The following is a 27,533-nucleotide window of genomic DNA, read 5'->3' on the forward strand; positions in this document are numbered from 1 at the left end:
TGCACAAACGCGGTATCCATGTACACATCGACTTATTTTCACTTCAAAAAAAGCCCTCCGAATTGCACAAAAATGGCATTGCGCACTCCATTGACTTTATCCATGTACACGTCGACCTACTTTTACTTAAAAAAATCCCAGAAGTGCACAAACTTGGATTGCGCATTCTCTTTACTTTGTCCATTTACACATCGATATTTTTCAATTAAAAAGTCGAAGGAGCACCAAATTCTACAATATAGGCCAACAAAAAATACATAATCTCAATAAAATACATTTTAAACCAAACAATAAAACAACATAAAAAAGGAAAAACATGTTATACATTTAAGCACTACCAAAAGCAAATATTCACTTACCATGATTTTCGAGTTCGCTTCATGTATGAAGAGCCACGTAAAAATCAAAATATCAATCATACTCAAATGACTTTTTTCAAACCAGGTACTCTTTCTGTTCGAACGCTTCACATAGTGACCATCTGAACCTTTCTTCCTACAAACCCATTCAAATCCATCTAAACGGTTTTAACACACACCACAAAAACGCTTACAAAACATCCGATGATTCAAAATTTCCCAGAATCATGCACCCGATTACGTCACAATAGAGTTTCCATAACATTCAACTATTCAGGCTACCATAAATGAAACAACACCTTGGCGATAAATCAAACAACAATTTCGCCATAATACAAGGGGTACCTTAAAGTCTACTCTACCCTATAAATTATTTTTCTCCTTTTAGTTTATTAATAATTTTATCAGTTTAAAATAAAAAGCATACCTTATAAAAACATTTCATATTTTATATATTATTTAACCATAACTTTATATATTAAAAATGAAAGGATGTACATCAATAAAATTTAAAAAGCAACGATTCTCTGTAACTTTCATGAATTCTACACAATCCTAACAGCATTCTATATTTTATGACTTAAAAGATTCATTATTTTAGTATACATATGTTTAGAAATTTATTTTAATTAAATTAAAATATTCTAATTTAATTAGAAGTGAAATATAGTTTAAATATTAAAAATGAATTCTTTAATTTTTTTTAATATTGATTATGCTAAATAATAAAGGCAAAATCAGTCGTAAGAATGGTACTCAAATATAGGAAAAAGCAAAATACATTAGCATTAAAAGTTTAGCTAGTCAAACATTAAACATCAATATCATAGTAGCATTTCCTTTTAAGTTATTGTGTCAAGAAGTTTTAAGACGATATAACCTGTGTAATCTGCATTGTGGCAGCATAATTTGACCCTTTCTTCAACATACTGAAAAATTTGGTTGATCTTTACATTATGGTAACTTGGCGATTTTTTGGCGAAAATTTGGCAACCAACTCTCCTACAGCAACCCTCTATTTTTTTTCCCCGCCGCCATTTTGTCTTCACGAAGTAAAGACATGTTTCTTTTCTTCTTATCTACTGAACACTTCTTCCAACAATCTACTAGCCGAATTACACTTATGCTAGAAATTTTATCTAACAAAACTGCTTAATCATGACAAATATTCACTGCAAAATTGGGAAAAAGTGCACAATACCATACTCCTTACGCGTTTTTCAAAATAACACATACACATAAACCATGCACACGCCGACTTATTTTTACTTAAAAAAACATCCCAGAATTTCCCAAAAATGGCATTGCGCACACTCTTCACTATATCCATGTAGACTGCTTTTTTCTCATAAATTAGAAAAATTTCACGAAAATACATGACAATTTTCTCAATCTTTAAACCCGGTAAAAATAACATATATGAAATTACCTGATCGCGAAAAAGTATTTACCCTTTCCAAATATGAACATTTCCACATATAAAATAAATAAAATATCCAAAAACTTTTACCTCTAAATCACCTATTACATTATACACGTCACCAACGAATTCATACCGCAAGCATTACAAATACTTAGTATCAAATATTTAAATTATTTCCATACACGTTTATTTCAACTTAAACGTATACCAAATTCCTACAAACATAAAATTCACAAAATAACTATCATTTCATTAAAATAGAATTAAATTCAAAAACACTACTTAAAATATAAATGAGCACATACATTAAATTAATAAAAATTACCTTACAATCCTAATTACTTTAAACTAAATCATTGCTAATAACAATTTTCCCAATAATACCAAATTTCTTTCCACCTTACATTTAGAACAATGCATAAAAATAATATCCTCAAATAATTAAAAATACTAACTTACCTAATCTTCTTCAGAATCTTGATTACGTGGCGGATACACTTTTCTAATTCATTCAATAAAATTATTGAAAGATTTTTTCTGCGAATTATTCCTCCATACTTCCTCCGCTAAATAAAAAGCAAACTTCTCTTTATCACAATGCCTAAATACCCATTTCGAATTCACTTTAGTTAGGGCCATGGGATCCAAAAATTAAACAACACTGTTTCACACAACACAGAATAAAGCTAAATACAAAATTTCCACATTTTTTCCCGATTTCCCCCCCCCCTTTTTCGATTAAAGATCCGTAATTCGTCCATTAATATCACATGACACATCCCATGATCTCTCATTTCCCTCACGCAAAATAATGCGTAATCGGAACTGAGTACTGCTCACATTATTACCAAAATCCCAGGTAGTAACCTTTATCGCCTCCAAAATGTCGCCAAACTACCAGTTACCATATTGTAAAGATCAACCAAAAATTTCTCATACCTAACTTCCTTCACTATTTGATATCAGGCACAAAATCCAACTTAGACTGGCATATATTATGAATAAAATACAACTGATTCCAAGGACGAATAGGACTTGTTTCTTCAGAAGCAAAATTTTTTTGTTCCTTAAGAAGATGATTATATTGCTTTCAGAATCAATAAACACTTCTTCCTAAGGTTTAACAATCTATAGTTTATATATATATATATATATATATATAATTTAAAATTTCCCATCCATGTTTTTTCTTCCAATTAACTGCATTAATCATTTAAACGCTTTGAATCCATATATGCATTTACATACATCTATTTAGTCCCATGTTTTACTTACATACGATATAAGAGAAAAGGGAAAAGAAGAATTTAGAAAATCAAAAAGTGCTTCTGAATAGATGTACTAATAAATTATTCTCAAATACTACTTTCAATACTAACTACAACGTACATTTCTACTCATCCATTATACTATCGTTAAAAGCAACAATTCTTGGGTAAAAGTATAGTTTAGGGTACCCCTTGGCGAAACTTGGCGATTTTTGGCGGTACATGGATACCGATTTTGTGCAATGCTTTGACTCATTATTTTGGCTTGCGAAGCGACGATTTTTGATCCAAAAATCGCCACTATACAAAGCCAATATAACAAGACAAACAATTGCACAAACTCGGTATCCATGTACAGATCGGCTTATTTTCACTTAAAAAAAACCCCGAATTGCATAAAATTGGCATTACGCACTCTTTATCCATTATTATATCTTATACGGATATTGACTTTATCCATGTATACGTCGACCTATTTTCACTTAAACAAATCCCATAATTGTACAAACTTGCATTGCGCACTCCCTTTACTCTGTCCATGTACACATCGATATATTTTCACTTAAAAAGTCAAAGGAGCACCAAAGTCTACAATATAGGCAAACAGAAAATACATAATCTCAAAAAAATACATTTTAAACCAGACAATAATATAACATAAAAAAGGGGAAAACATGTTATACATTTAAGCACTACGAAAAGCAAATATACACTTACCCTATTTAGAAGTTCTTCGTGTTTAGTCTGTGGCCCACAAAATTCCTTAACAGCATCCAGAAACTTACTAAAAACTCAAATCCTTATGTCGGCGTCGCCATATCTGAACCTTTCTTCCTATATACCCATTCAAATCCATCTAACCGGTTTTTACGTTCGACTAGACGCATAACTTTCTTCATACAGAACACTTATAATTGCTACTAAGTAAACCTTCATTTCACAATTGCACAAAAGTGGCATTGCGCACTCCTTTGACTTTATCCATGTATACGTCGACCTATTTTCACTTAAAAAAATCCCATAATTGCACAAACTTGCATTGCGCACTCCCTTTACTTCGCCCATGTATACTTCGATATATTTTCACTTAAAAAGTCAAAGAAGCACCAAATTCTATAATATAGGGAAAAAAAAAAATACATAATCTTAATGAAATACATTTTAAACCAAACAATAAAATAACATAATAAAGGAAAAACATGTTATACATTTAAGCACTCCAAAAGCAAATATGCACTTACCATGATTTTCGAGTTCGCTTCGTACACCCAAAGCCACGTAAAAATCAAGATATCAATCATACTCAAATGACTTTTTTGAAACCAGGTACTCTTTCTGATCGAACGCTTCACATAGTGACCATTTGAACCTTTCTTCCTACAAACCCATTCAAATCCATCTAAACGGTTTTAACACACACCACAAAAACGCTTACAAAACATCCCATGATTCAAAATTTCCCAGAATCATGAACCCGATTACGTGACAATAGGGTTTCCATAACATTCAACTATTCAGGGTACCATAAATGAAACAACAACTTTTCGTTAAATAAAAGAAAATCTTCGCCATAATATAAGGGGTACCTTAAAGTTTACTCTACCCAAATGTGAATTTCCTGCTTGTAAGAGTAATTTCTTTGAACTAACCGTTTAAATTTCAAGAGATTTCGAAGAATCATGTAAATATTGCACCAGCATAATTTAAAAATTGATAATATAACGTCCGTTATATCAGAAGTTTAGCACCATTTCTCTTTGACACTGACATGGAACTACTCTTACATGCGCCCTCGCTTGGCGACAAATTTCTCGCCAAATAGTTTTGATAAGAAACTCCACGATGCCGTATTACTATCTAAATGTTTTGTCCACATTTTGAACTTTAAGCTAAAATGTCCAAAAACGCGGTTTTCGCATATGCAAAAACCACGTTTTGAACACGCAATTTAAGATAAAATTCCGAAACAAAAACAAAAAATCTAAATAGCAAAAATGTAACCAAAAATATTTCACAAGAATCCAAGTACACAGTTATATGTTTAAACTTAAAAAAATATCTACGAATTGAACAATCTAGGCAGCAAAAGAATCTACGAAGTACGCACACCTCGCTTTAATAAATTAACATAACAATAATAAATTTTAAAGAATACCATGTACATAGCATCCTGGTTAAGCTTAAGAAAACATCTACGAATTGCACAATCTAGGCATTGCGCACAAATCAACAAAATAAACTAAAATTACAAACAATTCAAAAAACAACAGAAATTCATACTAAAAAAAACAACGAACATAACATTCTACAAAATAAAAACACTAAAATAAAATGCACTTACCATAATACATACGTTAATAAAATTTAGCCAGCCGCAACTTCTGTGAACAAAAGTGCCACGATTTTGCTATATCACACGTCTTTCTGCAGTTAAAAATTTCGAAATTAACGATAAAAACTTCCTCCAAAGTTAACTTACTACACGAAAACCACTATCCAAATCTTAAACTCCGTAGACAGTCACATACTTTACCAGCAACCATTTAACTGCAAATCCACACAAGAACAATGAACCAAGGAGCAATTAAACCACTGCAGCAAAAGAGTTAAGTTTCAACGTCAAAAGGGTTGCTATACAAACAAGATCGCCCCCACAACCATCGCGCCAGAAACCAGCGCAAAGCATATATAGCCACATTTGGTGATCTTAGAACGTATATGAGAACGTATAACACATATATATAATGAACGTATATAAGAGTAAAGCCGCATTTCCTTTATACAAACAGGTCACTTAATAATGGCTACTAAGTAAACATTCATTTTAACACACCAGTCAATGCTTTTTTTTTCCTTTCGTTCCAAATCGTACAGAAACTTCAATTTAATGTTACCACATTCACCCATTTTACCGTGCAAACCACGAAATAACAACGTACTATAACGTACTTCTTACCCAAAATCCGACACACACTTTCCTAATCTTTTCCCACAAATCCAATTGACCGCAAACACGCAACCAATTACGTCATAAGAGGGTTTTCATAACATTCAACTACTCAGGTTACCATAAATGAAACAACAACTTGGCGATAAATGAAACAGCAATTTTGCGATAAACGAAACAACTTAGCGATAATCCAATGAGCACCCTTAAATCTACTCTAATCCAAAATAATTTTAAAAGAGCGTATCTTTGGAATTTCCGAAACACAGTCTCGTGCACTAGCGATAATTTTTTTTTTCGTACAGTGTTGCTAATGCTCGCTTTGAAGTCGTTAAATTTCTTAATCAAAAACTCATAAATGCTTTAAAAATATGAAATAGACAATAAAACAAATTCCCAATTTGGGCTTCCATATGCCCATATTTGGATGGAGACGTACATTATTCAAATTTCGATGGCTGTAAGTACCGTTGTTTTATCACAACATGCATACATTTATGCAGATTCTTCATTATTTAATTTCTTAAAATATAGTACAGGGCGATAATATTTGGTGGCTACAATTTGAAAACTGAAACGCCACAAAATGGCAAAACGACATAAATAGCCCTTCTGGCATAATGCTCTTTGGGCTAACAAGGCAATGTATAATGTTTGAAAAATATGCAAATATAAAAGTTTTCTTTGTTACAGCGGCGACCAACCATATTTGGCGATTTTAGATTTGCGCCAGTATATTAGCTATAATTTTATGAAGCTTGTATAAGGGAATATAAAAATAAGCAAAACAACATATAATAATGCTTACATGGCATATCTTAAGAAAATAAATACAATGTATAATAATAACAATAATACTCAAATGTCGTATCTTAAGAAAATAAACACAATGTATAAAGAAAAACAATCATACTCACGAGTTATTTTATAAGAATATTTTTGACAATCCTTATCGTCATAATTCTCATCATAAGAATTACAATACATAGCACGTAATTGTTCCAATCAGTTAACTGCAGCACTTTCACACATATTAAGCTGTTTGTTACAGCAGCTCATGGACATCCACTCCCTCTACCCAAGAATACATGAATCTAATAGCAGTGAGGAAGATGTTCTGGAAACACAGAACAAATTTCCAACACGGACGCCCTTCTTTTACCAATATGTGGTAAAAATCCATTTTCGTGAAAAAATTACATGCCATCCACCTCATTATTTGTAAATTAAAGATTGCTAACGGTATGTTCACAAAAAAAGAAGCAATGTCTATATTTTCAAGTTATCAAGGTACTTACGTATTAACGCAACCAGGCCAAAATTCAACCAGGCCAAATTTGGCGACCCTACTTACGGCAACCCTACGTGTTATACGTAGTTTTGTAAAAAGAGCATGTGGAGATTCACAAAATTTTGCTGCATTTTTGTGCAAATTTTTGTAATTCATGAGAAAATAGCAGTGTAGATGGATAAAGTCAAGAGTGTGCGCAATGCCATTTTTGTGCAATTCTGGGATGATTTTTTAAGTTAAAATAAGTCGACGTGTACATGGTTATGGCGAATACGGTTTTCAATCAGTGCTAAAAGCAATAGCCAAAAGATTTCCGCCGAAAAAATAATTCTGCAACTTATTGAAATTCGAAACCGGAAGGGTTTAATTGATATTTTATATTTTAAAACAAAATAATATAAAAAACTGTATTAAAAATTATCTGTAATTAATAAATGTACATATTCTTTCTATTCATACTTTTTTACTCAAACTTACAAATCGCGCCAACCTGGTTGCGATAATACGTAAGTACCGTTATCAAAAATCAATAATACAAGAGCACGCGACGACAGCAAAAACGCAACACGGTGCTAACGTATGATTACGTGGCGAGGTATAAGAACAAGCAGCCGGTGCTAATATACGCCGCCAGATTTTGGCGAGATATCTCGGTTGACTGGCGATCTAATCTCGCCGGTCGCTATAACAGAGAACTACCAAGATTTTTTTATTACACATACTAAATTTGATCTCAAATGAAAAAAAATTTCATACTGTTCTGTAAATAAAATATTAAAAAATAATAATAAATTAATTCAAATAGGCGTGCAATAATTATCAAGATATCGTTTAATCTATAAGCAGTTTATTAAAATAATGCGAATTATATACTAGTTTGTTCTCTAGAATTATACTTAGGTTAAAAATTAGACAAAATTTTACATGAATTAATGGCATCATTGAAATTATTTTTGATACAAGTGATTCTTGAAATGCAGCCAGACGAGTTCTTACGTCACCAGCCGTTCTACATTGCGCAGAATGTACCCTTATTTTGATGCAGTGTACTATTCAGTGCTCAGGAGAATTCCCGCAATTTGTAAACAGTCCTTGATTTTGTAAATATAGATGGCATGAATTTTCATTAGTCTTTCTGCTCATTGAGTGAATATTATGGTGTTTTATGTACTTTATTGATTTCCACTGTAAATTTCAAACATATTTTGACTTGTAATATACTATCAAATTGAATAATCAAAATGAATGAAGTGGGTACAAAAAACTGCAAACTTTCTGACTGAAAGTCATTCAAAAATGTAGTGGAAGAAGTTACATTACATAATAATAAAGATTCTAACAATGTTTTGATGACAGGGTGAGTCCTTGTGCCGGCTTGCGGTAAGGAAAGTGGCAAGATAAAAATCACTGAGTTACTGATGGTTCCCCGTTTGAAAATTATAAAGGATTACTTAATGTGCACAAAGATGGACGACCTCTATGAAATTAAAAGTGGAATTATAGAGAAAAAAGATATAAAGATTTGGTTTATGTGATTACGGCAAAGCCTCGAGGGCTATCTTACTAACGGAACGTATCCCTTCGTGGAGGACTTTCTAAGGGACACTGGCTCATAAACACGTTACACATGGGAAAAACCACGAAAACGCCCATTTTGACAGCACGTTCGCGTGATCCGAACCGAAATGGAATTGAAACCAAAGTAATTGGAAGTAAAATTTCCTTTCTTTTTTCACAAAACATAAATCAATTTTTAAATATAATATTGAATAAATCTTTAGTGTAAATTTTAATTACAAAATCCATCAATTTTAAATTCAAACTTTAAATTTAAATATAAAAATTAATATTTTAAATACTTCAAAATAATTCCAGAATAATGTTTTAATGTATTTACGTTGAAATGAAAATCTTTAAAAAAACAAGTGTACTTCCTCTTTAAAAAAGCAATTCTCATTTTAGCTGCATTAATTTTATAATCAGAATTGCACAAGCTTTCTAAATCCTTATCGTTCCTAATTCTCTTATTTAACATGTTTTGCTAAACAACCGAAGTAGCCTATTTTTTTTTTATCATAGCTGCTATATTTGTTTACATTTGAAACGTAGCAGAATAGTGAATTAAGTCAGTTTCTGCACGTTTAGTGTGTTTTGCCCAGTGGGACCAAAAGTAAACTTTCAGTTTTGTGCACCGAAAAATCTGCCTTCTTACCCGCTGGCGTACTTTTTGTGTAGAAACTCGAATTTTAATTGTAAAATTTTTTTTTAATTGTTTTTAACTGCATTTGGTGTTTTTTTTTATATATATATTTTTACATTTTTAATGAAGATATTTTTAGGTTTTACGCATTTATACCTAACCGCGACGTGAGAACTGAGTTAATTGAATCACAAATCTATGTCTAACGAAATTCGAGGAAATAAATTTAAATGAAATGCAGCAAAAAAATAAGTATAATTTAATATTCCGTACAAGGAAGTCATGTGGAGTCGACATCATATTTTTTTCTATCTGTAATATGACAACGCATTACAACGTACAAATTAAAATATATAAAATTACAGAATCGTATTTAGTTTTTACTGAATTTTCCTTTCATTTAGTTGGAATATTTTCATATTAATTTAAACCTCAATTTTTTTAAGAAAAAATATACGACATTTATAGCAACATGAAATGCACGTTTAAATTGCAAAGCAGTAGGAAATTATTGCTTTGTTGCCACTTTAGGGACCAACAAGTGCGAGTAAGGGATGATATATTAATTCATAATTTTAACAGGGTCTCGTATTTTTAAGCTAAAGCAATAAGCAATGCACTTGAAGAAATGTCTTCTTTTTTTTTTTTTTTTTTTTTTTTTTTTATAATAATAATAATAATAAGATCCTGTTCCAGAAAAATAAAACATGTACACACAATAATACTATGAAAACTAACGGAAAAAATTTAAAAGCAATCTTTGGCGGGTATTGCCATTGCCAAAAATGTAAGTGTGTATATTTAATTATGGCAAAGCACACTAGGGCCTAAGGGGAGGGATGCCTTTCGTGGACGACTTTCTAACGGAAATTAGTATACACGTTACACATGGGAAAAACCACGTTACACATGGGGAAAACCACGAAAACGCCCATGCAGCCAGCCCGTTCGCGGGATTCGAACCTCGGACCGAACTACCAGTGTTCAGCGACTTTACCGCTCGGCCGCTGGTGGGCCCTCCAAAAAAGTGTAAGACAATTAATTTTATCTTTCCCGCACGTCGCGGATTTTCAAAATGATGTCATTCAACAAAGCATAAAATCTTTAATTTGGCATCAAATTTAACCAGATTATTATCGATTAACATTGAGCGATTTAAAAGCAATGCGCTGAAACTGAGCGATACAGAAGATGTGCATTCACAAATAATCGTAATTCTCAAAATGCTGCCATTCGGCAAACCATGACATCTTTAACTTACTTTGCAAATTTTATCAATCTGTTACCGATTTGCAACCTGCGCAATTTAAAAGTAATAAACACGCTTTTTGTTCATTTAAACTATTTTAATTTTTTGGTATAAATTAAAATTTGGTTAATTTACGATATTTAAATTCTAAAGTATTATAATACTTAAGAATATTTATAGCTTTGTTTTAATTCAAAAAAAGTATCTGTAAACCATATGTTACGTAACTCGCGCAGAATCATTTACATTTTCAATTTTTTTTTACGTATATTACATTTCGGAAATTTTTTAAAATTTTAATCGTAAAGCTGTCTTAACTATTTAAACTATTTCAATTTTTTGGTATAAATTAAAATTTGGTTAATTTACAGTATTATAATATTTACGAATATTTATAGCTTTATTTTAATTAAAAAAAAGTATCTAAACCATATGTTACGTAACTCGCGCAGAATCATTTACATTTTCAATTTTTTTTTACGTATATTAAATTTCGGAAATTTTTTTTTAAATTTTAATCGTAAAGCTGTCTTAACTATTTAAACTATTTTAATTTTTTGGTATAAATTAAAATTTGGTTAATTTACAATATTTAAATTCTAAAGTATTATAATATTTACGAATATTTATAGCTTTGTTTTAATTAAAAAAAAGTATCTCTAAACCATATGTTACGTAACTCGAGCAGAATCATTTGCATTTTCAATTTTTTTTTTACGTATATTACATTTCGAAAATTTTTTTAAATTTTAATCGTAAAGCTGTCTTTCATATGTTAGACTGTAATCTGAGTACTTTATATTACAATACTTCTTCAACATCCTTCCATGTAGTGGAATTTAATGCAGAATTTTAACATCCGCGAATTTTTACTGATGTATCTTGCGCAAAAAAAAAAAAGTGGGACAGTTATAAAGGATGTTCTAACCACGAAGGACCACGAATGCAAGATTTGAATTAAAAAAAAAAAAAAGTAGTTATTTTCCTTAATTTTTTTTTTTTTTTCTTTGCTGTCACATACTCACTATTTTGTCGAAATTTTCCATGACCATCGTTGATGCATAGTTGCTACTTTAATGGATGTCTGTTTGTGGTCTTCTTGCCATAGACATTTGACTTCAAATAACACCATAAAAGTAACATCCAGTGGTGTTAAATCACACGATCTAGGAGAGTGATTCTCATCACCTGAAAGAGAGATTACACGGCCAGAAAATGTCTCACGCAGTAATTGAATTGTTGCATAGGCTGCATGGCATGTGGCACCGCCTTGTTGAAACCACATATCGTCCACATCAGTATCATCCAATTTAGGCAGAAAGAACTGTGCCATTGGGCACGTTACTAGTGCTGGATATCTGGAGATATCCAGCACTAGTAACATTGACTGCTTGACCAGCTTTATTGTCCAATGATGCCTCCAGCCCAAATTACTCACCAAACAGTGACACTTTGAAGATGCATTTGTTTTTCGACAGTCACATATCGGTTCCTGGAACCCCAAATGCAGAAATCTGGACGGTTAACAAAGCCATCAAGGGGAAAATGGGCTTCATCGAAATTTGCGAATTGTGGTTGCCAGACTTTTATCAGTTCTGAAATATTTTTCAACAATGAAAACACATTGTGCTGTCGTGTAATGCTTCTTTTTGAATACCCTAAACTATCAGGTATCAAGTTTTATTTTAATAAGGTTGCCAACATGTAACTGTACGAATAGTGCTAAATTCAAATCTTGCGTTAATTTGGCGACACTCTTTATATCTACCGTTCTACTGTACCAATTGCCGAAATTTAACTTCTATTTGCCATGTCTAGAAAGCGCGATTTAGGATATATATTAGATTTATATATAGCATTGTTCTAACATAGATAGTTTGCAACAAAATCGGACTTTCCTGAAGTAACATACCGATTTTTTTCCGTATTTCCGTTCTACGACTCAAATTATGCCAAAAGTGCCAAGTTTTGTAAGAAATCGCGCGAATAGTTTTAAAAAAACAGAGCGAAAAGAAGATCAAGGAAGGTATTTGAAAGTTGCGTTCGAAACGTATCCTCGACATGGGATCAACAGGGTGGTCCAGTGCATTGGCCAGCAAGATCGCCAAACAGCACTTCTATTGATTACATCCTCTCGGAGTACATCAAAACGTTGGTGGAAGAAATCCCGTTAAAAGTAACGATGGACTTCTTTCTTGCATAGTGGCAGCTGCTGGGGATGTCCGGGGTATACTCGTTACTTTTCACAGCGTCAGATCTTCCATGTGTCGGCGATGTTAGGCCTGCATCAGGTTGCGCGGTCGTATTTTAGAACACCGTCTATGATGACGTTCGTTGTTTATTTTTGTTCGTATTTTTTCATTTCTGCTGTACTAAGCATAATAAACATGTTTCCTCACCCTGTTCGCGTTCTTCTTTTCTTGTGTTTTGTGTTGTTACTACCGTGCCAAGAAAGACTTTTCAGCCAAGCATTGCTATGTGATTTTCCATAGATTTCTAGATGTACTGTATCTCTCCTGAAAGTACCGCTCGGCCGCTGCTGGACATTCTTGCTTTTGCTAAATAACTTTGCAATAACAACTTTTGCTAAATAACAATTTGCTAAATGACTGGGATTCACAAACCGTTTTCGATCGTTTATACGCTATGGGAAAGATTCAGAGAAAATGTCACATGAACTTCTCTAGACTAATAAAGGATGAATACAGCCTGAGACGTCTGAATCTTGCAGTGAACTACACAGTTAATCTTTCCTTCAGGAAATTGACAGACGCTGAAAAATGGATATATTGCAACAGACATTACAGTAAAACAAAATTTTTAAAAAACTACTGAAGACGAAAAGACACACAGCTTTTACACAAAAGTAAAAACATAAAATTAGGTAAAACAACAATCTCATGTTATTCTTGACTAAAATATACGCTAAACACAAAATTTTTGCTTTACGCAGTTTATTATGTTTATAAAAACCTATTGGTTAGAACATAGGTTCCCAATACGTGCCCTTAAGACTTAGCGTGCATATCCAATGGGGTTACTTGGTCGATTTAAGGAAATAAAATAAATAAAAGCTGAATGAAATTAAGAAAGAAATTTTAAAGAAAAAAAAAGAAAGAAGAAAAACAGACATTTAGAAATTATACATATTTTGAAGGTGGAAAATCACCAAACTGAATTTCGCGTCTCGTCTAGCAGACAATGCCTGGCCCTCACTAATAAATGCACATTTAAGAAGTTCTCACTCAATCTCGATCCTTCGTTCGAGTTCCTGGAATACGCTCAAAGCTTCTCGAAACGTAGTCCATTTAAATGCAAGGTGACTTGTCGATTTGGAATCAATTCACAGTGAAACGTTCTTAACCATAATATTGTTATTTCTTAACGACTGTTCGAGTTTTCGGCGCGTTTTTTTTTCTTTGGTTGTGCAACTAGAAATTGGTAGATAAAACAATAAACGATATAAAATCGTGACCTCTTAAAGCACATTCTATGTGCTAATATGTGAAGCTACTATGAAAATGGAAACCTGCATGGAATGCTACTATGTGTTCTTCCAGCTGCACGCTGAAGTAGGATGGTTATGTGGAGACGTTGACATGAGCGCAAAATAGCGACCGTTAGTGTCTCATTACACGTTATGTCTTAATTTAGGCTGACAGTGACCTAGAGTTGCATAATGATAGAATTAAAATGTAAATAGCCATCTATAAAGATTAAAAATAGTTTAAAATAACATGTAACGAGCGAATAAGTGTCTGAATCGAACTACATATACTCGCAGAAACCGAATTTATCGTAACACCTTTAATGGTACCGAGAGGTATAATATGAAACGTAAACTGGTGCGTTTCGCTGAACTCCGCAAACATTGGCTAATCTTTGGAATATTGTAACAGGTAGTTTGTCGACATTTTGGTAAGGCGATAAAGGTTACTAGGTAGGACTTTAGCAATAATCTGAGAAGTACACAGTTCGAAACACAGATTATTTTGTCTGAGAGATCATGAGACATATAATGTGACATTTTCCGGAAAATTCCGATCGTGATTTTAGCTAAACTAAAACACTTAGAAACAATTTCGCTGCTAAAGTGCAGAATCGCGCACTTATTTGTTTGGCGCTTTTTACAAGAGTAAGAAGAATTCGATTTTTGTCAATTTTCTTTGACTTTTTAAGTGAAAATACGTCGATGTGTACATGGATAAAGTCAAGAGTGTGCGCAATGCCATTTTTGTGCAATTCTGGGATGTTTTTTTAAGTGAAAATAGGTCGACGTGTACATGGATACCGCGTATATGCAATTCTTAAAAACGCGGCAAGCAGTGGGCCATTCTACACTTTCTCGCAATTTCGCATCTAATCTTCGTCATGATTAAGCACTTTTATTTCATAAAAGTTCTAGCATAAGCGTAATTCGGCTAGCAGATTGTTAAAAAAAATGTTGAGTAAAAAAAAACAGAAAAAGAAAAAGAAAAAAAAGAAAAAAAAAGCCTTTACTTCGTGAAAACAAACTGGCGTCCAAAATAAAAACTACGAAGTTGCAGTAACAGGGTTGGTTGCCAAATTTTTGCCAAAAAATCGTCAAGTTACCATAATCCGAAGATTTACCGAAACTTTATGTACGGCTAAATTTTGACAATGTGATGTTGAGTTAAAATTGAAATAGTAGAGTTAAGTTAGAAACTTAAAAATACAATTTCGTTGCGAGGACACTAAAGTTTAAATATCTCTTTACTTTATATTTCCTTACCATCTGGACCTTTTACCCACCCAGGTAATATGCAGGTAGCCCTCCTACGCTTTGTCATATTTAAAACACCTGACCTACCCAAGTAATGTAATTCTTAAACATCATTAACTTGTAACACACAGGACGTGCCTAAGGGGCTCCCTGGTACAAAAGTTGATTCTACAAATAGCTTTCCGAGTAAGGTCTAGGAATCCCTGAATTAGGAGATAATAAATAATGCCGCTCCATGTTTTGATGATTATAGGTGTTTTTTCCTAAAGATACATTGCATTGTCTTAAAAATTCTAAAACGTACTTTTTTGCTTGAGAGGATTGCACTAAAAAAAGGGAAATTGCCCGTATCTCCAAAACGGGCGCTTTCCAAAGCAGAAGTTTGAAAAAAAAGCAAACTCGACTCTTTGCTTTAACCTCTTCCTCGTCCGTAACGCGTATAGCGCGCTCAAGTGAAACTTCCGCAAGGGTGGTTGTAACGCGCCTCAAGCGTTCTTCTACATTTTAAAACTTTTAAACGTTTAAAACGCTTTCTAAATATTTACTTGTTTAAGTTTTTAGTTTCGTTTGTTCTAATACCTCCTAAAGGGTAGCACTAATCAGGTATTCTATTTCTAATTGAATTTACCCCGGGTTTTATAAATATCCGCGCCATTTTACATAAGCTACAAGACAGTGAGAGATGGCTTCAACGTCTACTCAGCAGAAAAAGAGAAAAAATGAGGTTGTGAATTGGAAAGACAAGAAGGATATACGTTGGATGAGTACAGTCCATAATAACTCGATGATGGATGTTCGAACACGGAAAAGAACTGTAAAAAGAACTAATAATTGTAAAAGATTACAACAACAAAATGGAAGGAGTGGACCGTCTGGATCAGATGTTATCAAATTATCCTGCTATTAGAAATAAGCAGAGATATTATTTTTCCATTATACTTTACTTCCTTATAATTTTACTTAATATTCATTGACAGTCATACACTACGAATGTTATGTATGGGAAGTTATGATGTACAGAGAAAATAACATTACACGCTACGAAATACAGACAACCGCTGGGGGGGGGAATTTTCGCGGACAGGAGAGGACAGCGAAAGGGTTAATAGCCCACCAGCGGTTGAGCGGTAAAGTCGTTGAACACTGGTAGTTCGCTCCCAAGCTCGAATGCCGCTGTTGGATTCGGGTTTTCGTGGTTTTCCCTATGTGTAACGTGTATACGAACCAGTTTCCATTAGAAAGTATTCGACAAATTCATCCTTCCCGTTAGGCAGAGAGTCCGCGAGGCTTTGCTGTAAACACATAAACCAAACCAACATTTACTGTAATGTCTAGACCTGCATTTGTTATTCTGGGTTATTTGAATACTGCGAAGCCCACAATAATTACTTGCCTAAGGAGAAGGGTACATTCACAGAAAATTTCAAAGAAAACCGGCTAAAATCTATGCTATGCATGGAGAAAACCATGAAAACACCCATCATCCATCTGTTCATGGAGGTTTGGAACTCAGATCGCATTACCAGTGTTCAGGAGTTATAACCACTCGCCCACTGGTCGAAGATTGGTTTTATGTTTGGTTTATTGAGATTACGGCCAAGCACACTAGGGCTATCTGCCTAAAGGGAAGGATGCCTTCGTGGAGGACTTTCTAAGGGAAACTGGCTCATATACACGTTACACATGGGGAAAACCACGAAAACACCCATTAACCCAGCCCGTTCGCGGGATTCGAACCTCGGACCGAACTACCAGTGTTCAGCGACTTTACCGCTCGGCCGCTGGTGGGCCCCACTGGTCGAAGAATTACATTAGTTACTATAATTATAACGAAACACACGAATACAACCTGCCTAAGAACAAGAACGCCTCTGAAGACAATTTTCTGAAAAAAACTTATTTATCTTGCGTGCGGGAAAATCGGCAAAAACATCATGCAGTCAACTGGGACCCACAGTATTTGATTTTCAAGTGCCAGCTCACAAAAGAGCTACCGTATTTTTCGCCGTATAAGACGCACTTTTTCTCCCCAAAATCGGGGGGGAGAGTGCCTGCGTCTTATACGGCAAATACAAAAGCCCACCATGGCCCTCCTCTGCCCCTCCACCTCTGCATACATACCTTACCGCAGGAATACTCGGCCACTCCGTTCCCTTCCGTCCCTTGGCGCCGTCTGAGACCAGGAAGCCCCGCTCTGCCTCGCACTGTATTTGGACGGTCTCTGCCTCGCGCAGAAACTACTAAAAAGAACTTTAAGGAAGTTAAGACCCAAATAGCTGCGATTCCTGGTGATCTTACCAGCCAGCTGCTACCTCTGGACGTTTCTATTAACAAACCGTTCAAAGTTCTGATGCGAGAGGAGTGGAACACCTGGATGGCAGCTGGGAACCATGATCTGACTGCTACTGGACGGATGAAGAGGCCCACTATCACACAAGTGTGTGAATGGGTTAAAAGGTCATGGGACTCCGTAAAGAAAGACATTGTTGTAAAATCATTCAAGAAGTGTGGCATTAGTAATGCCTTGGATGGAACAAAAGACGACTTCTTATTTGACACCAGTGAGGAAGAAAGTGATGACAATGACTGCGTGGATCTGTCCTTCCTCATTTCTGATAGCAGCGAAGAAGAGGAATTCTTGGGGTTAGAATAAAAACATAACAGCCTTATTTTTATTACTTTCACTGTTTGCTGACTGTTTATGAGAGTAAAGATAGCTCTTAGTATGTTACATGGTTGACATAAAATTTTTCTTAAACTGCTGTTAACTTTATACATTTGATATAAAATATTTTACTACAGAATTTGGTTCATAATCTTTTTTTTTTCTAGATTTACCTCCTTTAAAACTGGGTGCGTCTTATACGGCGAAAAATACGGTACATTGAAAAGCAAGGACACAAATTACACTCGAGTACACTAAACGTCTACTAAAAATTCTTCAATTACGACAAAAGATTTCCACTATTATGAAAAAAAACAAAAAACTTTCCTCATATAGAGGTATGTCAAGACACTGTTATGTCCATGTAAAAATCATATTTCATTACTTATATTAACAATGAGAGATTTCGGAAATATCTGAAACATGTTACAAATGAAGCGAAATGTTCTAATATGATAATTAATTGCCTTGAGAATCTGATGAATGCAGAGGCTGTTTAATAATCAGAAGATGCATAAAAAATCAGAAACTAGATATTTAATATAGTTATTACATTTCCGATAAGCTAGTAAAAATACCAAAGAATCCAGTTTGCTATCTCAATGTTATGAGCAAAGATAATCCATAAGTTAACCCCTTAGCCTACACCATATCTGCCTATTGCGCGAGCTATAGTAAACAAGAAAGTCAGTCGGTCGCGTGCCGTGCAATTGAGCTGTTCAGCAAAGTACCCGAACTGGCGCAAAATGTATAATTTTCATGACATATACATTTCAGTGTAACGAAAGGAATTGTGAAATAATAAACAATGTTTAGGTACAAATAGTAGTTATAAGACGTCTAGGGTGTAATCATAATCAATTGATCAGTTGACAAAATTAGTTGCATGATGAGTATGATGCGTATAAGAGATTTTTAATTCTTTGTACGAAATTAAATTTGAAGCGTGTGAACGTAACGAAGCTTTATGGGGAACTAAAATAACAGATCATCCAGTTTCGTCAGAAACAATTAAAAAAATGCTGACGTTACAATCAAAGGAAAAATATTCGTTGTAGAATAACTCCAATCGCTTGTTCTAATACTAATACAGTAAGACCCCGCTTAACGCTGTTTCGTTTAGCGCTGTTTCGGTTTAGCGCTCTTTTATTTCAACCCGAGGATTCCACGAAATCGCTCGCAGCATACGGGGTGTTTATGTGAGTATCGTTTGCTTCATTTTATTGTTGCAAACAGCGTAAATTCCTTTTGTTTTTCTTCTTTTAGTTTTGAACTTTATGTGTGGCAACAAGATAATTGATTGATAGAATTGTGTTTGTGACAGCCATGTAGAATGGCTCGCTTATTTTGTATCAATTATTTCGCATCGCTGACAAGTGTAATAAAATAAAAGTGTAGGAATACAGTCCATTTGTTGATTGATTATAGTTTGTGAAACATATTAAGTTTAAGAACACAAATTGTTGGTCAAAAGTCTAGCCGGAGAGCCAGTGAAGATAGTGACTGTTCTAAGTGTATTCTAACAACGCAAATATGCAGATGGTTTGTGAAAATTATCCACTTTGTGGGGTAAGTGGATTTTGAACAAAAATTCGTTTAATTTGTTGTTAAATTTTAAGAACAATGTTGTAATACAACATAGAATTCGATTTCATTTTAATAATAGTGTTAAGTGATTTAAGAACAATTTCTGTTTTTGAATTGATCAATTATGAGTGAACTTATAACTTTTAAAACAAAAACAGCGGTCTTACGCAGGAGTATTACTAATTATGTAAAGAAAATTGAAACTATTTTAACTGCAGATGAAATTAATTTAATAGAACTAGAGGAATGTGTCGAATTATTGAAACAAAAAGAAACTGAGTTAAGGAAGCTTGATTCTGAAATCGAAAGTTTAATTACAGATACTAAAGAATTAGAAAACGAAATAGATAATGTTCAGGAGTACACAGATAAAATTTATTTGTGGAAATTTAAAGGTGAAAAGATATTAAAAAATCAAAATAATAAAAATAATTCTAATAGTGTAATTTCAGAACAGGTTCTTGACAATATTAAATTACCCAAGTTAACATTACCGACTTTTGGTGGTAATATTACAGAATGGATAGCGTTTAAAGATCTTTTCAGTGCTTTTGTAAGAAATAATACAAATTTATCTAATGCTCAAAAATTGCAGTATTTGAAGGCTTCGTTGAAAGGTGAAGCATATCGCATTATTCAAACCATTCAAATTTCGGATTGTAATTTTGAAATAGCATGGAATCTGTTAGACGAAAGATATTCAAATAAGAGAGAACAAATTTTTGCATATATTAAACGTTTTTTAAGTTTACCAACTATTCAAAATGAATCAGCATTTGCTATTTTAAATTTAGTTGACAATATTAATGAAATAATTCGTTCTTTAGAAGTATTGAATCAAACCATTGATAATTTTGGTGACACTTTAATGACTTATTTAACTTTGCAAAAATTAGACCCTTCTACAAAATTATGGTGGGAACGTCAGTTAAAATCTAATGAAATTCCAAAACTTAAGACTTTAATTGAATTCCTGAAAAACTATGCAAGAACACTTCAAAATAGCAAATCAACAAGTAATAAGGTACCTAAATCTGTGTTTCAAAATAAGAATAATGTTCTGGTTGCTACTTTGGGTTGTGGTTATTGTAAAGAAGATCATAGTTTAGCCAAATGTTCGAAATTTCTAAATTTATCGGTTCAGCAAAGGATAGATTTTGTAAAATCTAATCGTTACTGTTTTAATTGTTTATCTAATATGCACTTGCTCAAAAAATGCAAGAGTTTAAATACATGTCAACATTGCTTTAAGAAGCATCACAGTATTTTGCACATTGTAAATAATTCAAAGAATAAAACTCAATTAAACAGTATATCTCCGCCTACGTAATCTATCATTAAAAGAGATGAATTAACGAGTCCTAAGGACGTTTCAGCCACAGTTTGTGCCTCTCATTATGATTCGAATGCAAAAGGTAATCAAACCAGTCACATTTTATTGTGTACTGCTTTAATAAAAGTTCAAAATTCTAAGTAACAATTTGTGAAGTGTAGATGTTTATGTGACACTGGATCTCAGAGATCATTTATTTCAAGGGATTGTGTGAAGAAATTAGGATTACGAGTGAAAGATAATTCCATTTCTGTATCATGTTTAAGAGAATTTAATACTATAAGTAATGGGGAAGTCGATTTAGTATTCACTTCTCATTTTAAAAGTGATATTCGTGTATCAACATCAGCGTTTGTACTGGACAAGGTGACAGATAACATTCCCTATGTATCTTTGCCATCAATCATCTTCGATAACTTCAGTGATTTACAATTAGCTGATCCATTATTTTACAAGTCACAACCAGTTGACATTTTATTTGGAGTAAATGTATTTCTGCATTTAATGACGGGAGAAATTGTCAAACGTGGTCCTGATCTACCATTTGCTCTAAATTCGAGGTTGGGATGGATAATTTCGGGTATTACAAATTTTGAATCTACAAATTTTGAGCCAGTATATGTAAATCATTTGAATACAAAAACAGATGAGTTAGTAAATTCTTTCTGGGAGTTAGAAAAGTTTCCAAATGTACAACCTTTAACAAATGAAGAAAAACTTTGTGAAGAACATTTTAAAAACTCGCATTTTAGAGACACATCAGGTCGTTATTCAGTTGCATTACCATTCAAACATAATAGAGATATTCTAGGTGACTCCCGTGAAGTAGCGTACAGAAGATTTCAATACTTGGAGAAGAGACTGTTGTCTATGAAAGAAATTTACAACCAGTATATATTCAGTTTATGAAAGAGTACTTTTCACTAGAACACGTAGAATTAGTGCCAGACACAGATTATGAATTAGAGAATAAACACTATTATATCCCACATCACTTTGTGTTGAAGGACTCTAGCTTAACAACAAAATTGAGAGTTGTTTTCGATGCGAGCGCTAAAACAACCACAGGTGTTTCTTTAAATGATACACTAATGATAGGCCCAAAAATACAAGATGACTTAATTTGTATTTTACTAAGATTTAGACTTCATAACATTGCAATAACCGCTGATATTAAAATGATGTACAGACAGATAAAGGTTCATGAAAAGGATAGAGATTTTCAGAGAATATTATGGAGAGATAGCCCATATAAGCAAATACAAGTTTGTCGTTTGAAAACAGTTACATATGGAACTGCAGCTGCTCCATATCTTGCAACCAAAGTGTTGAGTCAGTTAGCGATTGATGAAGGATTGAACTTTCCAAAGGCAAAGAATATAGTTTTAAGAGATTTTTATGTTGATGATATGTTAACTGGTGTAAAAGATAGTTCGGAAGGTATTGCATTGATAGACGAATTGCAACATCTGCTAAAAAGTGGTGGCTTTGAGCTTCACAAATGGTCGACAAGTGAACCGTCATTGTTAAAAACCTCTGGCTTAACAAACACAGATAGTGACAATATTCATCGTGTAATAGAAGACAAACCATTGAAAGTTCTGGGATTGGAATGGCATCCGGACAATGATGAATTCAAATGTAATGTCGGTGTAATAGAGTATCAAAGTGTTCCGACTAAAAGAATTATTTTGTCATTCGTAGCAAAACTATTCGATCCATTGGGGTGGATAGCTCCGTTTGTAATTCTCACTAAAATGATCCTTCAGCAATTGTGGAAATTACAGTTATCATGGGATGATCCTGTAACAGAAGAGATTGATCGAAATTGGAGAAATCTATGTAGAGAAGTTAAACTTTTGAATTCTATAAATATACCTAGGAAAATTCTGCTACCTGATTATTTTCGATGTGAACTTCACGGATTTTGTGATGCGTCTGAAAGAGGTTATGCAGCAGTTATTTATATCAAAACTTGCACAATAACTCTGACATTAATGTTAAACTCGTAACAGCTAAAACTCGTGTAGCACCATTAAAATCTATTACGATTCCAAGACTGGAATTATGTGCAGCAGTGTTATTGGCACGCTTAATTCAGTCTGTAAAAGCTGCATTAGTTATAAATTTTGATTTAGTGCAAGCTTGGAGTGATTCACAAATCGTGTTGTCATGGCTAAGGTCAGATCCTAAAAAATGGCAAGTATTCGTATCCAATAGAGTTTCTGAAATACAATCCATCTTACCACCTGAGAACTGGAGTCATGTTGATGGAAAGGAAAATCCAGCTGATTGTGCTTCACGTGGATTATTTCCTGCAGAACTATTATCTCATCAATTGTGGTGGAATGGTCCTTCTTGGTTAAAGTGCAGTGAGATTGCCTTATCTAAAAATATTCTTATAGATGAAGAGGCATTACCAGATGCACGTAAAACAGTCTCATTTGTAGTTTCTGAACCTGTACAGGAACTTGCTATTATATCAAATATATCTTCATTTCCATAGTTACAACGCATATTTGCTTGGATATTAAGATTCATATCGAATTCTAAAGTAGCATATCTAGAAAGAAATACGTCTTTTTTATCTAGTAATGAAATTCAAGCTGCAACTTTCTGTATTGTCCGAATAATACAGCGATTTCACTTTTTTAAAGAAATTCAATGTTTGGAGTTGGGAAAGGACTTACCTACAAACAGCAACCTCCTTAGCTTGTGTCCAATTTTAGATGACAACAAAGTGTTACGTGTAGAAGGAAGACTGAAAAATGCGCAACTGTCAGAAAATGAAAAACATCCAATCTTATTACTTTCAAAACACAATCTGACAGAAATCATAATTAGACACTTTCATGTCAAATATCTGCATGCAGCACCGGAACTTCTTCTATCTTTAATTAGACAGCAATTTTGGATCATAGCTGCTAGATCTGCTATCCGAAAAGTAGTGAAATCTTGTATTACGTGTTGTAAACTTAGAGCTAAAACTGCAAGTCAAATAATGGCTGATCTACCGGAATCTAGAGTAACACAATCGCGACCATTTCATCGAACTGGAATAGATTTTTCTGGACCGTTCATGATTAAACATCGTGCAGGACGTGGACAAAAATCATTTAAATATTACGTATGCTTATTTGTGTGTTTTGTAATCAAGGCAGTACATCTTGAAGTGGTAGAAGATTTGTCAACAAAGGCATTTTTAAGTGCATTGAAACGATTTATTGCAAGAAGAGGGAAACCATTTGAGATTTATAGTGACTGCGGTACTAACTTTAAAGGTGCAGACAAAGAAATCAGAAAATGTTTTTTGCAATGTAAGCAAAATCAAGAAATTCACAAATTTTTGTCTTTAGAGGAAATAAAATGGATATTCAACCCGCCATCATCTCCCCATTTCGGTGGACTATGGGAATCGGCAGTAAAGTCAATGAAATTACATCTAAAAAGGACTGTTGGTGATACTGTGCTGACCTATCCGGAATTTCAGACCTTGATAGCGCAGGTTGAGGCTTGTCTCAACTCTAGGCCATTGTGTCCAACATCGGCTGATCCAAATGATTTAACTGCATTAACACCTGGTCATTTCCTAATAGGAACGTCTTTAACTGCCATACCTGAACCAGACCTAAATTATAGTTCCTTCAATCACATTGACAGATGGCATGTGAGACAGTTTATTTTTCAGCACTTCTGGAAAAGATGGAGTCGAGAATACCTGTCTCAGCTTCAGCAAAGACCTAAATGGCAAAAAAGTCAAAACAATTTAGAAGTCAATGACTTAGTCCTCATCAAAGAAGACAACCTTCCGCGTCTTAAATGGAGGTTAGGGAGAATAATTGCTGTTCATCCGGGCTCAGATCAAAGAGTCAGAGTTGCTAGTATTAAAACTGGTCATGGTGTCATAAAACGACCAGTCGTGAAATTGTGTCCTCTTCCTATTCAGACTAAAAAACTATGAACTGCTTCGCATATAATATTTTGTATTATTTTTCTTATGTTTATCTTTATTACAGACTAAGAAGTTTCAAAATGCTCCAACTGTTGGAATCCCCTGGGATTTCAACGAAGGCCAGGATGTTTATGTGAGTATCGTTTGCTTCATTTTATTGTTGCAAACAGCGTAAATTCCTTTTGTTTTTCTTCTTTTAGTTTTGAACTTTATGTGTGGCAACAAGATAATTGATTGATAGAATTGTGTTTGTGACAGCCATGTAGAATGGCTCGCTTATTTTGTATCAATTATTTCGCATCGCTGACAAGTGTAATAAAATAAAAGTGTAGGAATACAGTCCATTTGTTGATTGATTATAGTTTGTGAAACATATTAAGTTTAAGAACACGGGGATTCCCCGAAATATTATGCAGTGATAGGTTTCAAATACATATCCGAAAGAGTGTACTTGTATTTCTTGTTTAGTGCGGTATTGTACAGACATATTTTGAAGGGGTATATGTGGAAGATGTCGAAGAAATAATTCAAGAAGCAGCGGCTAGTCTTTCTAATGATGAGCTCAAGGAATTAACTGAACAAGAAGAAAACAAAAATGTTGACAGCAGTGATTCAGTAGAAGAGCAAAAAGAACTTTCGATGGCGTTTGTAAAAAGGAGTTTGTCTACCATAACTGAAATAATGGATCAATTCATTGAAAATGATCCGAATTTTGACAGGAGCTCAAAAGTAAGACGTGGTGTTAGAGATGCTCTATCCGTTTATGAAGAACTTTTAAGAGAACAACGCAAAAGAAAAAGGCAAACAACATAAGATGCTTTTGTCACAAAGAGGCAGAACACTGAAAACGCGGAAGGCTAACTAAATATGACTGACTGAGAATTTTATTTGTTTTTTTTTTTTAAGAATATTCGTTTTGTTATTTATATTTTGTTTTTATTTTTGCAAGAAATAATAATGTGGTATTAATTTGGGCATTAAGAAATAAATGTTTTGTTTTATTTTTATTAAAAAAACATACTTTTTAAATTTAATACCTAACCAATTTCCTAGCCATCTTTCCCTAACCCCAATATTTACATGTAAAGATAGCCTCGTTTAGCGCTGTTTCGCATTACGCTCTACTTTGATGGAACGTATCCCCCGCGTTAAGCGGGGTCTTACTGTACACGGTATTTTATACACAAATTCCTCGCCACGGGTCAGGCTCGTGGCTTTTGTTTATGACACAAATTCTTTACCACGAGTCAGGACCAAAGGGTTAATGTTGTCCGTCATGGTCTCGCACTTGCATTAACCTGTGGTCTTGAAAATCTAATCAGTTAAATATGTTACCTAGACAAAAGTATTGCCGAAATTTCATTGCAATAATATTTTCTCAGTGTATAATATTCACGAGCACCAAACAAAGTGTAAGGATAAGAATTGGTAAATAGTTCGAGAGAAGTCATTTGTCTTTTCATATGAAACAAATCATATGGAGGAGATTTTGAATGTGATTCACAAGAAATATCTGTAGAGGAAACGGAATTTTTTCACAACACAGGTAGCAGAAATGCATAGACTGCTAAGAATGTTAACTAGCGTTAAGAGTGTAAGCTAAGAATGTTAACTAACACCACTAGCGGTTGAAAAGCATACGCACGTCCGACCGGCCGTTCAGCTGCAGATTCTCCCTGTTCTGAATAACTGTCAGGACAGTCTAATAAATCGTCTAAATTAAACTCTCCAGTACCATTCGTTTCGCTCATAGTTTTTAAAAACGGTGTGAAAAGTTTACGAAGCAACGCACAACGCAAGTGAGCAATGTACCTCAATAAAAATAGTAAAATGCAGATGATATAGCAAATGGCAATTGTTTATCGCTGTAGATACCGATTGATAGTCTATTTTAGGTAGCCCCGAGAGGAAAAAAAAAACGATTAATAGGCTATCGGTCGTTAAAGTGTTAACACGTTGAGCGCCAAGTCAGCCATCTGTGGCTGACACTAGATTTTCAGTTTACGCCGCGTCAGCCATCTTGTCCTGGCACTAGATTTTCCGTTTAGGCCGCGTCAGCCATCTGTGCCTGGCACTAGATTTTCCGTTTAGGCCGCGTGAGCCATCTGTGGCTGACACTAGAATTTCCGTTTAGGCCGCGTCAGCCATCTGTGGCTGACACTAGATTTTCCGTTTAGGCCGCGTCAGCTATACTTGGCTGACACTAAATTTTCCGTTTAGGCCGCGTCAGCCATCTGTGGCTGCACTAAACTTTCCGTTTATTTCGTGTCAGCCATTTGTGGCTAACACTAGACCTTTTTGTATAGGCCGCGTCGACCGCCGCTGGCTGACAGCGTGTAACATGATATATAACTATAAAATTTACACTGTTTTATGAAATTACACAAAATTTACTTAAAATTTACTTAATTTTGATTCATGATTTGATTTTGATTCATTGCATTTCATTGAAACACAATAAACATAAAAACGGTTCTCCATTACAGCTATTACAAAATGTGACAACACTCTTTTA

This window comes from Stegodyphus dumicola, chromosome 7, assembly GCF_044657685.1.
Source record: "Stegodyphus dumicola isolate Sdum_Otavi_A_Nest chromosome 7, ASM4465768v1".
NCBI classification, from domain to species: Eukaryota; Metazoa; Arthropoda; class Arachnida; order Araneae; family Eresidae; genus Stegodyphus; species Stegodyphus dumicola.